Below are 14,598 nucleotides of genomic sequence, written 5' to 3' on the forward strand. Positions count from 1 at the left end.
TTGAATGCTAGCTCAAAAACACTCTGCATGTATTACCTACAGCCTATGTAGATGTGAATGCTTGAATATCGCGAAATTCTCGAAAAATGATGCAGCTGTTCTTTAACGTGCGTCTCTGTTAACGCATGCAGTCGTAAGCTACCACATTGTGTGACAGAATTCTCGACATAGCTATAAAGCCCTGCTTCAAACAAGGCATGCGTTAGCCGCTTCTGAGAAGCAATTGTTTCTTTCCCAACACGTGTGCTACAGGTTCAGATTGGGAAAAAAAAAGAAAAGAAAACCGCAGCGAGCTACCCGGAAGAGAAAGGCGCGGGAACTTGACAGATTGCAATTGGCATCTGCTCGGCGCGACCCTTTGTCTTGGCCTTTAGGGCAAGGCGCTCAGTCCCCATTAAAGCTCTGTTACGTTAGTTCGTTGTCTTTCTTAAGCCGGCACGTAGCACGCCGCGTATTCTTGAGCTCCTTCGCGAATGGATGGGTGACAATCCGTGTTCTCTGAATCTTTTGTGGGCCTTCGTGATTCAACTTGTAGCATTTGCGCAGCTCTCAACGGGACCTCCGCTCTAGCGTGCGAGCGTTGAGGTGCGTGAAGTGCGTGACGTACGCTCTCGTGCGTCGGGAACACGTGTGCGTCCTCTTGTTTCTTCCTGCGTTGCTTTTTTTTGTGTACGCGTTTGTAAATGGTGCCGTGTCGGCGCGCCCGCCAAGCTTCCCTTTCGTCATCTCTGACGGACTCCGTAACGATGCGCCGGAACGCGCTAAATATAGTCAAGGCCTCCGATTTGAGGGTCGGGCCTGGCTTTGAGTGAGTCAGCCAGAGCGGCCCGTACCCCGCAGTGAGGTCGGGGTCGAGATTTTGCAGTTCGTTGGACTTTACTGAGAAATCTGCTATCGAGAATGTCTTTTTTTTTTTACCCGCCGTGGGGGAGCGTAATTAGGGCGCTCTCCTACTGTGCCCGAGGATGCGAGATCGAATCCCGGATCGAATCAATGGAGACGAAAAGGAAGGCACCCGGTATGCTGTGCGATGTCAGTGCACGTTAAAGAACTCCAGAGGGTCGAAATTTCCGGAGACCTCCACTACGGCGTCTCTCGTAACTCTATAAAACCAAACCTAAAACATTTTCTTTTTTTCAACTCTCCTCACCAATATGACTTCCTTACAAGTAGATTTTAGGCCACGTACAGATTGCGACAGAAGCCAATTGAAAACAAAAACAAACCAAAAAAATACGGATTCAAAGCGGGGACCAAAAATAACGAAAAACAAAATAATCGGTTGAAGAGTATCCACCTATATGCTGCTATTTCGACGATCTCATTACTTCGAGTTCAGCAACGAAGCCCTTAAGTTCGGATAGAGAAGTTATTTCGATAAAATAACACAGATTATTTTAAACAGTAACACGTTACCGGCTATTGCGTTGGGGAGAGGTTCGCGGGATAAAATTGCAGTCGATCAGTCACGATCATGATTCGATCGATCACAATCCTGTCAACAACAATATCCGGACTGGAATGTGTGAACAAATTGAAAACCTGGAAGCCTACACCAATTAAAACCGCAGTGAGATCTGCACTTCGTCAGAGAGTGGTCAGTCGTGATTGTGCCAGTGGCGGTTGCTGTAGATGTGAACTACGTGCGCTTTCGTGTAGCCCTCTCTCCCCCCTGTACGAGCGGAACATGTTTAGCCGCAGGAACAAACACGCCCCATGATCGATAGAGGTTAAGAATTAGAACCAATGACCTATAAAATTCGGCAAATATAACTGACGAGCCTCCAGGTGTTGGTTGCACTATAAAAAATTCGAGGACACTTTCGCGACTAAAGTGATGAAAGGCGAAAGCCTGAGTGCTGCATTCCGCTATGCGACTCTTGCGCATGTAGCTATGCTCCTACGCATAATGCTGCTACGATTAAGCGAGCGACTACTGTTTCACATTATGTGAGGGCATTTATGCTCCGAATTGTATCTTCGCAGTCCTTCTACGTTTACTGTTGTGCGGTTGATTTTATCGGGTGCGCGGCATTAATTAGTAATTATTATTTACACAGTTTGTCACTCATTAGTAATTATCAACTAAGTCGACAACAATTAGCAATGTGCAATTGGTCATTAACTGTAGTTATTTAATTAGTCATTAATTAATCATTGATTGGCATATGGCCATATAAGGCATGCCTTCGCGCGTACTGTAGTGGTGCTCTGTGATTGGTCGAAACCTCCATGACATCCCGTCTCGACCACTCAGAGCCGCCGCAAAAGCGTGACACTTTTGCTGACGACAACCATGAGGCAATAAAGGCATTCGCCTTAAAATTTCTTCGCAATTTCCGTATGCCTTTAGGCGTACATAAGGCGTACAAATAACATGTTACATCCATTATACGAAGGTGTATATGCACATATCGTTATGTTCATTTCTAAGCATTCCTTGCCGCAAGCCAGATTAATTGCTCGCACTTTCCTATCCAATTCAAGTCAACTCAGTGGTTTGAAGATTAGTAAATGTAATAATGCGTTGTGATACCTGCTCATTTTTAACTGCACATATTCCACTTACACTGAATCCATTCGGAAGGGTGTTCACTACTATACTCGCTTGCTACTGATATAGTGCCCCTAGTTCTTTTCTGTGTATGTGTGTGTGATTTGCTTTCTCTTTCCATTATCAAAGTATCATAATTACATTCACAATATGCGGTGGTACAAGTCTCCTTCCCCTCAACTCAGATGCTTCAAGGAAGGCAACGGAAATATTCAGAAAGGTAACCGCCTGGAACTGAAATAAAGATCCATGAAGCAGTATAGTGTGAACCCCGCTATAAATGAAAACGCGTATTCCTAGACCATATGCTCTTGACTGTCCCCTGTCTTCGCCATGTGTCGAGTCATCAGTTGTCGTGTCGTGTTGTCGCTTTCAGACTCGTGAAGGTGATGTTTATATTAATACCAGCAAGGGTATTAGTTGTGCCTAAATGATATGTAGGCATCCATTTTGAAATACATATTTAGTTATGGCTTAGGAAGCGCAAGCCTAAACGTTACTCTCGACAGAGCGGAGACGCTTCATGGAGTTTTATAACATGTTTCTCTGTTCTCGCGCCATGCTTTAACAGAACGACCCCCCTCCCCCATCTCTCTGCCTCCTTCCCACAGAGAAAGAAACCGTCGTCAGCGTCACGTTCGATAGATCAAGTAAAACGTACATTTAGTTACTCCTTGGCTGTGGGTAATGAACAAGCGTGAAAGTGGCAGGCAGAGACCATTCAATAAGCACGTAGATATTGAGACCATTTAAGAGTAGACAGTTGGCGCGGGGCAAACAGCGCTGTTTACGGGACAATGAAGACAACGAGACGCGCACTAGGGCCATTTAAGACCCACTTCCTTCAGTATTTAACTAATTTTTTTTTTAAATACGTACATTATATGCGCTGGAAATGACATTTCGGACTGTAGTTTGACAGGAGGAACACAAGTAGGCTTTATATGTCCAGATCAAATGCGCTACTCAATGATCGACTGCCGCAGCATTATGTAGATTTCTATCACTTGGTGACCGCAACCTTGGTCATGGGCTCATCGTGGTCAGTGCCGCACATCGACAAGTGCGCAGCGTGATACGCTGTCGTCCGGCAGGAAACACAACGAGAAGACGACCTTTGCCGGAAGACGTAAACAGGCCCCGCTCTTTTGTCACCGTTAGCGTTGAAGCTCCTCTTTTAGAATGCGGGATAAGAGCAACGGTAACTGATAAATACTCGAGGCAAAAAAAAAAAATCGAAAGAAGACAAGAGATAACGGGGCTCCAGTCAGTCGCATATATTGCGCCTCTCTTCCGTAGTATGTGGGCGGGAGTGAAGGGAATTCCGGCGCCCGTCACTGGGACAATACGACTACGATAACGGCGATAAGCGAATACTCTGGGGGCTCGCCTTCTGATACGGCGTCGATTGTGGTCAGAGGAAACGCGGGGACAATCCTCCGCCTCCGGGAAATAACTGTCGTCGCGTGTTTGCGTCTACCGATATCGCAAAGTGTAATAGTTCCGTGCAACAAACAGCGGAAAGAATAGGGGTGCCGACTGGAAAGAACTGAAATGGAAATTTGTTATAGAGGGCAGTATTTGTACCGGCACCAGCTTCGTGGTCCGCCGTGTGACTCTGTACTTACATGCATTAAATAATGTAATCATTGCCGAAATATAGCGAACGTTCGCGAAGTCTATGCAAAAGGAGAACACATGAGGAGTCAGCTCGTCACTTTCCTTGCGCTGTAGCACAGGCAACGCTGCACCGCACTTTGCTCGTGAGCGATACGGCGGCGGGGTATTTGCAGCGCGTTGCAGCAGCCTGCCTTCCATGTCGCCGGCACGTGCATCGTTTGATGCTCGCGTGACGCTCTCTGTCGGCGCCAGCGGGGATGACGCTGTTGGCGCCCTTGTTACACCTGAGCTCTGATTCGACGTGGCTTTTTAGTGCTTATGAGTAAAATGTCAGCGCAGCGGGGTGATGGCGTGAAAAAGCCAATTCTGTCTAAAATGTGCACACGTGGTGTGAGCAGCTACCCGCTGCTTTCTCTGACACGAACTGTTTCGTTTCTCTGCTTTCGCGTACGTTTTCTAACGTACCGAGGCTGTCGTGTTAAAGAATGCTACTATTTTTTTGCCTTCTTCTTAACTACACAATGGAAACTGCTTATAAATTATTTGAGGTAAGCAAACACACTTGAAAAAAAAAAAAAAAGAAAAAATCTGCATTGGACTAATGCGAAAACACGGATACTGCGGTTGGTTGCTTCTAGTTGCTTATCTTGTTTACTCATTTTAGTCTTTGGTACTTTCAAATTGCACGCCAATCCCTTCCTACACCCTTTTTCGGCTCTACTTCCGGTTGCGTGACGTCACATCTTCATATGTCACATTAATTCACCTCTTGTTTACAAGTTCAAGATAACTGCATTGCCGTTTTTTTCATCGGCTTTAAAGGGTGACGGTTCATTTTCATTGTTGGCCGCGCCAATGGCCGCGCCAGTTGCGTCCTGTCGGCGATCTCTTCGGCCCACTCAGTGACCCGAGCCTGGATGGCCGGGTCCGAGTAGCGCAGCACGTCTCTCATAGCCTGAGTTGCTTTGGGACGTTAAACCCCACAAACCAACCAACCAACCAACCAACCTCCCACTCCTCCAGAGATGGCAGGAAGATCCTAGGTGGCCTCCAAAGGAGACGTAGCCCCGCAGGGGGATCTCTTTCGCGAAGCGCCGCGTGCCATACGGATTACTCGAGCTTGCTGCTCCGGAGCCCGGCTCCGGAGGAGGGCATCCCAGGTTTCTTTCTCTCTGATTCCATCAATATGCCCGGGAGAATCGGGGCATTCCAAGCCCATTTTAGTCTTTGGTACTTTCAAATTGCGCGCCAATCCCTTCATATGCCCTTTTTCGGCGCTACTTCCGGTTGCGTGGCGTCACATTGCCTGCGTCATATTAATTCCCTTCTTGGTCACCCATTTGAGCCTTTGGCACTTTCACATTGCGCACCAATTTCTTCCTATACCCTTCTTCAGCTCGACTTCCGTTTGCATGACCTCACCTTAATTAACTTATTTAATTAACTATTTAGTATTTGATACATCTTGACGTCACCCTAATTGACTGACGTAATTACCTATTTTAGCATTTAATATACATTTAAATGCGGCGTCAAGCCATTGGCTAATGAGACTATTTTCCTTACTCTTGAGAGAGAGAGAGAGAGAGAGAGAGAGAGAGAGAGAGAGAGAGAGAGAGAGAGAGATTTTAATGGCAACAGGAGATGTCTGCCTGGTGGTAAGCCTAGCATGCTACTCCTGATGAGGGTTGAGGGATGAGGGTGACAGAGTGTGGGAGGGGAAGGGGAATAAATGAGAAAAAAAAAGAGAATCGGTGTCGCACAGTTTCACACGCACATAAGCACACACAGATGAGTTTTAAAGGGTATTGAATTCCTTACTCTTGAATTTTTGTCTGTAATTATTTATGTAATTAACCTATTGGCCTAATTGTCTTTTCGGACACAACATTATGTCACCCTCTATCGATTGACGCCACCCATTAACCTCTAGCGCGTCTCAATTACAACTGCTGCGGACACGATTTTGCTGACGCGACCGGCGGACGCGGTCTGCGGACAGAAATCTGTGAACATATCGAAGTAATGCTTTCGCATTATTAGCAACAACAAAAAAAAAAAAAAAAAAAAAAAATGCCACGTGCCGCCGGTTGAATCACAATATAAGTCCCCATATCCCGTTCAGTGGTATATCGGCTAAGCTAGCTATCGACTGTTCTTCGCTTCTACGTATACAGTTGTTTAATTTCACACGAAGCTCACAGCTTTCATTTTTCGCTGGGTCGTTCCCAATCACGGCGAAGGACTTGGAACATCATGTTACAAAATTAACACGGCTGTTTGCTTCCTTCCTTTATATGTATCCAAACCAGTCCATCTATCCTCCTGTACCAGTGAAGTATAGCTTTATCGTGAATAGAGTGAAGCCCTAGAGTGAAAATGATTCGACCCTGAATGTAATCGGTCAGAATCAAGGCGATAACAAATATATTGTGTTGAAGGTGGGAAAAAATATTGCACTAACTTTAAAAAATTATGCAGGTCAAGAACAAATATGCATATACTGTTTCTGAGAGAGAAGGGAAGAGTTGGCTGGGGTTGAAAAGAAAAGGGCAGCAATGTAGTGTAAACTGATGAGCCATTTTGCTACAAAGTTTTGCTTGAATTGCTGCCTACTGACGCAGATAATGTCAGTACGGTTTTTTGCGCTGCCGATAGAACGAACTTATACGAGCTTCTGGCATCCGGAGTAGACGACGTCACCTCTTTTTAATCAAACACCAGATCTCGGTTATTATGCGCCTACTCACACAGAGTGGCAGCAAGAGGCTATTATGCCTTAGTCAGGACGACAGGTTCAAGCTTTCAGTGACTATGGAAAAATGTTGGATCTGTTTACTGGCTAGCGTAGATGGCATGAAGCACACGCCTCCTTTCGCAGTTTGCGAAACCTGCATCGCCATAAACAGAATAATTCCGCAGCACAACCGAACAGCCCTCTCCCACAGATCCCCGATTCGCCCTGTCTCACGGTAGCCGCGCCCGCCATACCCCTGCCGACTTCTAAATATTCTGATCCAACCTCGCTGTCTGCGACTTCCCCGTCTTAAGTCACGCCCTCTCTTACCTCGCTTTAGCAATCTCACCATCTGCACACTGGTCATCTGCAATGCAACCATCTGCAACGTCAGCACATATATATTACCCCCGCCTTTTTTTTTTCTGTAATGCTACCCTCTGCAACCTCAATTTTGTATCTCTTCTATTTTGCTCTCCAACTTCCATCCGTCCCCTATATATTCTGTCACGATCATCGTTGAAATTAAATAATTAAGATGCACCCTAACGTCGTTTCGCTGGAGTTAATAGTTTTCATAAAAATTCATGTCAGCCATCAGGTCAGACGGTGAGAAAACCGTGAGGCTCTAAATCTATAAGAGCGACTTTCAAACCTCTGCGATGAAAAGGGAACATAATTCTCAATCAACTGCGATATGCACGCCGGCATCGTTCTCCTCAGTGGGGTCTATAGGTGCACGTAATATAGCCGTGCCTGTTGCATGAAGTCTAGCAGGTAAAGAGCGGAGTGTGAAAACGATACGAGCTTGTGTTACGTGGAGTGTCTCTGCCTTGGCGCTGAGACGCCAGGCTCGATGTTTGCATGACCTTTACGACGCTAAGCCACGCTTGGAACAAGGCGTAGTTTAACAAAAAGCAGAAGAAAAAAAAACTTCTAATGTGCAGCGCAAATGGTGTCTTTCATTCTTTCCCAATGTCAGACACAGCTGGCATCATATTCGCAGAAGAATCGACGTCTTTGGCCGATAAACATATCATGCTTGTTCAGGCGAAGTTAACGTAACATATTATTTAGCCGCATAGTGTAATTGCAGCAAAACTTGCCGACATTCCGTCTTGAATATTTTATTTACAAATGAACGACTGTTCGGCACATAACTAGGCAGATTCCGCTTCGATCATTTACTGTTTATCGCAGGTATACTCGAATCGCAGACCCGGAAATCGACTTCGCTTATACAAGGCTTTTTTTTTTTTTGCTCGGTCTCATGATATCTCTCTTTTAACACCATTGCAGTGTACAGGTCGAACAGCGTGTGTTCCATACGCTTGATGTTACTTACTCGCCCGATGTAGAGACCCCTTCTGAAATTTTAGTTTAAGCCCGTGCACTGACGAGCTAAACATATCTCGGTATAGGAAGAACCAAGGAAACGGAGGATGCCAATTGTAGCTTTTTAAAGAAAGCCCCTGCAGTTTGATGAATACGGTAGCAATTATCATAAAGGGAAAAATGGGAAATCATCTCGAAAGTGTAGCAATCAATGCTCAAAGCTGACTCCTGCGTTCTGCACAATTATACAATATTTTCGTACGGCACGCGTCTAAGGAATGCCTCTGCACATACAACTGCCCGCTTCTTAAGGCACCTAAAAAAATTAGTTGTGGTTTAGCTCTGGCTAACCCTAGTTGCATTGCCAAAGCAACGGCGGAAGCTTCTTTTGCCTGTTACATTATTCCGCTATCACACCCTATCAGTGTAAGGTGCTACATTGTTGGGGACACTTAAGCTCATCCTTTAATAGTATGAGGCGAGAGCGTAAGCTACCAGCCCACATATGAAGTCATGCTTCAACCAAGCCGTATGCATGGACGTGCCTGCGTGTCGTAGGGGTAACGAGAATGCAAACGCTTCTGGCAGGCTAATTCTAATATCACTCTCCCATATGAAAACAGCGACCCCTAGTTGGCAGCTCCTGCCAGTGGCATAGGGTTAACATGAATTCAAATGTCATGGCAGGCTGATTTTTTTATGAGGAGACCGTAGCTACGCCTCTTCACGGAGTAGGTGCCTCTTCGCGGCGTAGCTGCGACCACCCGAGGTCTCGCTTTGGCTATCGTAGTATTGCTTCGCAATAAAATACGTCTTGCTTGTTCAGCATCGCTTCGGAGATGTATGCTAGTGTTGTGCAGCACGTCTGCAGCACCTTGGGGACCTCCTGCATCCCCTATGTAGAGGCTGCACGTTGCCTATTTATTCTGCGCGCCACCTCATTGATTGTTGTATAACACCTGTGTAGATGCCGCACAACACCTATGTACAAACTGTACCCCACTTCTGTATAAGCTGCACCGCTTTTCTGCACATGCTGCACCCCACATCTTCACATCTGTACAGCACCTTCACAGTTTTTTCGGCATCTGTCTTTCTAGACGAAACAGGGCCGTTTAACTGAACGACGTTTGGTCCAACAAAATGACATGGCTTCTGGTAAAATAAATGGCATTGCTCCCAAGAGAGGCAGATAAATCTTCAGCCCTGTAACCAAGGGCGCGAGGAAGTGCTGACAGACAAAGGCCCGCGTTGCAAGCGTTCAGTGTCGCCGCAATCTTCGCGCCGGCGGGAACCGACAGACGATGAGGCGTGTCCCCACGGGCTTCCTTGTCGATTCGCTTACGTTGCCTTCGTCCGCCGCCACCGCCTACGCTGCTTCCTTCCTCGTTTTTTGTACTTTCTCTGCTCTTTTCTTTTTTAGCCGTTCTTGGGATTTTGCGATAAAAACCCCCGCAGAGTTCGTTACGTTCAGCCTGCGAAGGCAAAGAACTCAATTATCAAAGCCGCTGCCATCGTCTCATGTCCCTCTCTTTCTCTCGTATTGTTTAATCTTTCTACCCTCAATTTTTTTTTCTTTTTTTTTCACGAGTCTCGGGTTGCGGTCGACCGTACGCAAGGCAGATTGCGCATGGTCGGCAGACCACGAGACCGAGATAAGTTTAGCGTACAGACGCTGGGCGTGGCTGATCGTAGGCGAAAACGTTTTAACCGGTTCTGCAGAGCAAAAAGCAAGTGCAGCCAGTCGTATAGTAGCTTGATGGAGGAGTTCGGACTGGCTAAATCGAATCGAGCGACAAACCTGTGGGGCAGCGTGATACCCTAGTGGAAAACATTGAGACGAATAAACTTGTGTAACAATTTATCATAAAAGCTCATTAAGATGGCATACAATCTCATATATTTCTCTTATGTTTGAATGTTGTATGAGTTATGTATGAGAAATCCTGTATAGTTCATCATCTCCTAACATTCTCAAAGCTTTTTCAGTAGAAAGAGCCCTGCGCACGTATACAGGACCTCTAGAGAATATCATTCCCTTGACATTGCTAGCATGCCATCTGAAGAGCGAGTCCTCTGCTGTTATGAAGGCATGCAGGAATATGAGCCATTTGGCGAGTGATCTTTGAAGCGTGAGGAGTTAGTAAATCAAAAAGGGACGAAACATACGGGTTCCGGCTCTTCTGTTTCTGCGGACTTTTGAATTTCCTTTTCTTGTGCCTAAGCTGGCGGCTGCAGCGATAGGGAAGGCTGCTCCTGTTTCCACACGCTCTCTGTGGCCACCAACGCTGTTGCTGTGCAGTGTACACAGCTCCTTAGCAACATTTTCTTCCTGCTTATCTACAGATCCTGTGCGCAGAACGACATGTTTCACCATCTTCAATGTAATGTGGAATGGTTCGCCAGGATCGCTGGCACATGTCGCTCTCCCAGTCTATGACGGATGCCTTTATTTTGGAAATGGCACGCCGAAAAGAGAGCGTGGAATACCCATGTTCTGAAGAAGTCTTTTCGTCACAGACTTGCACATCTCCTCAAAATATGGCATTTGTACTTTTTTGAGACGTTTTAAATAGCTTTTTTAATGTACTCTGACTCTTGACAAATGACTAAAGGTGTTCAAACGCGTTGGTGACTGTGGATTCCACCCGTGGAGTATCAGACTTGCGCCTGGACGTAGGACTTGGAAGTCAGCCTCTGAAGCAAATATAAAATAGGATCGAAACTCAGCTACAGCGACCTTGCTTTGATCGAGGAGAAGTGAAAAGCCGTCAGTGTGCTATCTATGTCAGTGAACCTTACAGAACTCCGTGTGGCCAAATTCATCCAGGGTCCAGCATTACGGCGTTGCTCATGACACACTAACAGCTTCAGAACATCGCACCCCACGTACCAATGTTACTATGCTGATCTCAGGGTAAGTGTGGTGCGGTCATAGTCCGGCGACTTGTGCAGTGAGCCTGCAACACATTTTCACTTTGAGGGCCGAGCGCGTATGCGTATAGTTCAGCCGCATGCGACGGCGCGGTCATTTTCGGACATCGATCGCACCTCGCGTTTAAAGAGCAGAGCAATATAAAGATACTCTTATAGCTAAGGCTAGTACGTGGAGCTCGTTTCGTATTCGCCTCGCGGTGTGGCCTACCATCGTGCGTGAAGCGCTGCTGGTCAAGGCCTCTCGAGGAACGCCCCTCTGTCCTCTGTTTTAAATTTACGCCTAGGTAGTTTTTTTGTAGCCTCAATTCCTCTCGCGCACACATTAGTCGACGTATAGTCAGGCTTTGTATATCTTTTTCCAGTTTGTTTCAAGTATAGCGCTCTTTACGTGCAAGAGATATTCCTAAATCACGGTGTTCTTCTACAAGCAATTCACGGGGAATGCGTCATATGAGTGGTTAATGCATCGTGAAGACAGCCGAGCTGGATGGTTACCAGCAAAATCCACTAGATATGAGTCCGTTAGTCTTCAAAGAATTTTTGCTTGAAGAAACTATACACATACTACAGTATACAGAGGTGAAAGTGCAGTGGCAAGTGAACCGTTTTCAACACGTGTGGAACGACTATATTTTAACAACTTCCCCGGCTATTTTAGGGTTCAGAACGTTTATTCTTTTTCGTGTCCGGTGCCAGTCTCGAGGATAAACTCCTGTGATTTTGGCATTATCGAAAAGACGGAATGGATGGAGTTCCTCTGCCGGAAATTGGTGGCGATTGGCAGGCGAGACAACTGACTCATCGTCAACTGGTCTGATAAGAAGGCACTCGTACTAGGCTCTTCAGTTTGTTGTCTGTACCGGGTTATCGAGTCCACAAGAGGCTCTCTGACTTCAAGTGTTGCACCTTTCGGGCGAAACAGTTGTGACTGACTCGCTGCTCCACTTGAAAGAACGAGTATCAACCTGGCTCCGGTGGGAAATCTCGTTTTCTCTTGGCGGAAATATTTACGAGAGTTCCAGTTGTGAGAACTGTTAGGCAAGCGTTTGCACACAGATATAACAGGTACGCATGTATCCAAAACGAAAAGATTGTTTGTAAACAGGTGACTGCAGCTGATCAGTGTCCCTGCCGTTTTTGTTTTTATTTCTTTGTGAGCGTGTCTGGTGCTTTGGTTCGGACTGAGCTTTGTGCCAACCTACGCGCATCGACATCACTTTTAAGGCTGATACTGCAAGGTTACATCACAATCAGACAAGTGATCTCAAGCTTATGCGAAATTTTAGCCTCGACGCCCATCTACTGAACACAGTACTAAAGCAAAGCTTAAAACTGCAGCCTACACGCTGACAAGTCGCAATAATTCGATATGCTGTATATACCCTTAGCTTCTTTGTTGCGCACTATAAGTGGATGCAGCTTGCACAGAACCGGGTTAAGTAGAGAAATATGGGAGAGGCGTTCGCCCTGCAGTGGGTATAATCAGTCTGATGATGATGATGATATCGACTACATCAATCATTGAAAGTTTCTCCTGTGTATCTAGGCGTAAAAAACTACAGAAAATTTCCTGTTGTTACGGCAAAATTTCTGTGCTATTTTTGACAGGAAACCTGTTATGACAACTGAACTGCTTTTAGTAACAACCGAATTTTTCGTAGTTACAACACAAAAGTTCTACAGAACTGCAGACAACAGAGAAACTACTGAAGAAGGTACTACAGAACTGGGGCAAAGCTCTACAGAAGTATTAAAGATTTTGTTGTATATCCTTTACGCGGTTCTGTAGATTTTTTTGTTTTTCGACTGGGGATTATAAAGGTTCACTGCCGGTCTTACCTACTGAATAAACCATTTTCTCTGTAAGCAAATGTAATGTATTCCTCGGTATAGTCATATCAGCTGGCGACTATCTGAAGAAGAGCACACATTTCATCATGTCCACTCCTAAACAGCCTCCGACACCACGGCGGCGCCTTAAAACGGCAGTCCTTGCGTTCGCCGATATTCCTGTGGCATATATATCGAATACTTAAGTGGTTTGTTTAGACTGCACTGAAAAAGACATCATCCGCATTCCCGACTGCGCCAAGCAAACTCCGGAGTCTCTTGGTATCATGACCTTTCGATTCTTGTCGCGGTTAGGCCTGCGTTATCAGCAGATCCAGCCGCCACGCGCGTGTAACCACGCACCCAGTCTCGCTCCATTGACCGCCTGTTCTGGATCTGGCGTCTACGGGCCGCAGTGAGGCCAGCGACAGGCTGAAGAGGGAGAGGGATGCTAGTGACAGCCTACTCAGGCGAGAGATCTACAGAGTGCACTCCTTCGGGAACCGATCCGGCGGGAACCGACCGGGTCGCCGCCGCGCGCTGAAGCGCCGTTTGTCACTGGTCCTCACGCGACGGACCCGGCTGGTTCGCAGGTTCAGATTCATGCGCTACACTGTGAACGAGGCAAGTGCTGGGAGAGGGGGTGCTGTCTGCCTTACATGTTGCTAAGGGCGGCACAGCAACACTCCCGCGCCGTTGAGACTGGATCCCTTGGGAAAGGCAGTGTAACGCGAGACACGGACTCTGCAGCGGCCGCCTGGCGCCGCGCAACAAGGCGACGACCACATTGCACCAGAGTGTTTATGCTTGCTCTCTTCAAAGCTGTTATGTCTTTGAATGAGCCTGCGTGGCTGATGAACAGCGCCGGCGTGCACACAGACGCCGCCCGGGCGTGTCTATCTTCGATCGCGGCAGTTTCAGGTGGTGAGCGTTGCCTATGAAACGAGCGCGGCGCAGAGGTTGTTCCTTGGCTGGCATGCGTTCGCTTCAGCAGAGGATGGAAATCGTGCTCTGTAATATGCCAAAATCTGCAACGTCGGGTCGTGATATGAATTGATAAATATCTGAAGCGTTGAAAAACAATAACTTACCGCTCGACCGGTTTAGATAGACGTCAGTAGCAATGCGTTCTGTCCATGTAGTACATTGTGAACTTCGCTTTTGCAGTTTTGAGAGCATCTTATCCACTTCCTCAGTACTGCAGCGGTCGGCAGGCACATCTGAAAAAATAAAGACTTTAACTGTATTCCCGCTTTTTCTACATTGGCATCGCAGCCTGCTATCGTAGTATTCTCTGAAAAGCGGCTCCTTTCAGGGCTGCTTGCTAAACAATCACATTACAGCAGCAGCGGCTACTTTTCCGAACTTACCAGTGCTAGAACAAAGATCCTAGAATATAAAATTAGGAGTGCTTGAGGAGACAATAAAGAGGACCCATTGCGCCAAATGATATCATATGAGACAAACAAAAAAGAAAGAAAAAAAAAAAGAGGGGGGGGGGGGGGATGTACGACACTGTACATACGGAGAAAAACTTGTTCGCTTCAAGCAAAAAGCGTCACGAAAGGGATTCAATGTTCATAAC

The 14,598-nt window shown here is 46.5% G+C and overlaps 1 protein-coding gene and 1 long non-coding RNA gene across 5 annotated transcripts in view; one reads left to right on the top strand and one right to left on the bottom strand.

Moving 5' to 3' along the window:
* LOC146185545 (sodium-dependent phosphate transport protein 2B-like) overlaps window positions 1–14,598 on the top strand; it is a 66,596-nt gene that overhangs the window by 33,738 nt on the left and 18,260 nt on the right. The window lies entirely within an intron of this gene.
* The window catches only part of LOC146185546 (uncharacterized), a 29,447-nt gene that overhangs the window by 13,954 nt on the left and 895 nt on the right, over window positions 1–14,598 (bottom strand). For all 3 annotated transcript variants that reach the window (XR_014707999.1, XR_014707998.1, XR_014707997.1), the window contains exon 2: window positions 14,105–14,233. This is a non-coding gene — a long non-coding RNA (uncharacterized LOC146185546). The remainder of the gene's footprint in view (window positions 1–14,104; window positions 14,234–14,598) is intronic.

Source organism: Amblyomma maculatum, chromosome 6, assembly GCF_055883805.1.
Source record: "Amblyomma maculatum isolate TAMU_Amacu chromosome 6, ASM5588380v1, whole genome shotgun sequence".
Lineage (NCBI taxonomy): Eukaryota > Metazoa > Arthropoda > Arachnida > Ixodida > Ixodidae > Amblyomma > Amblyomma maculatum.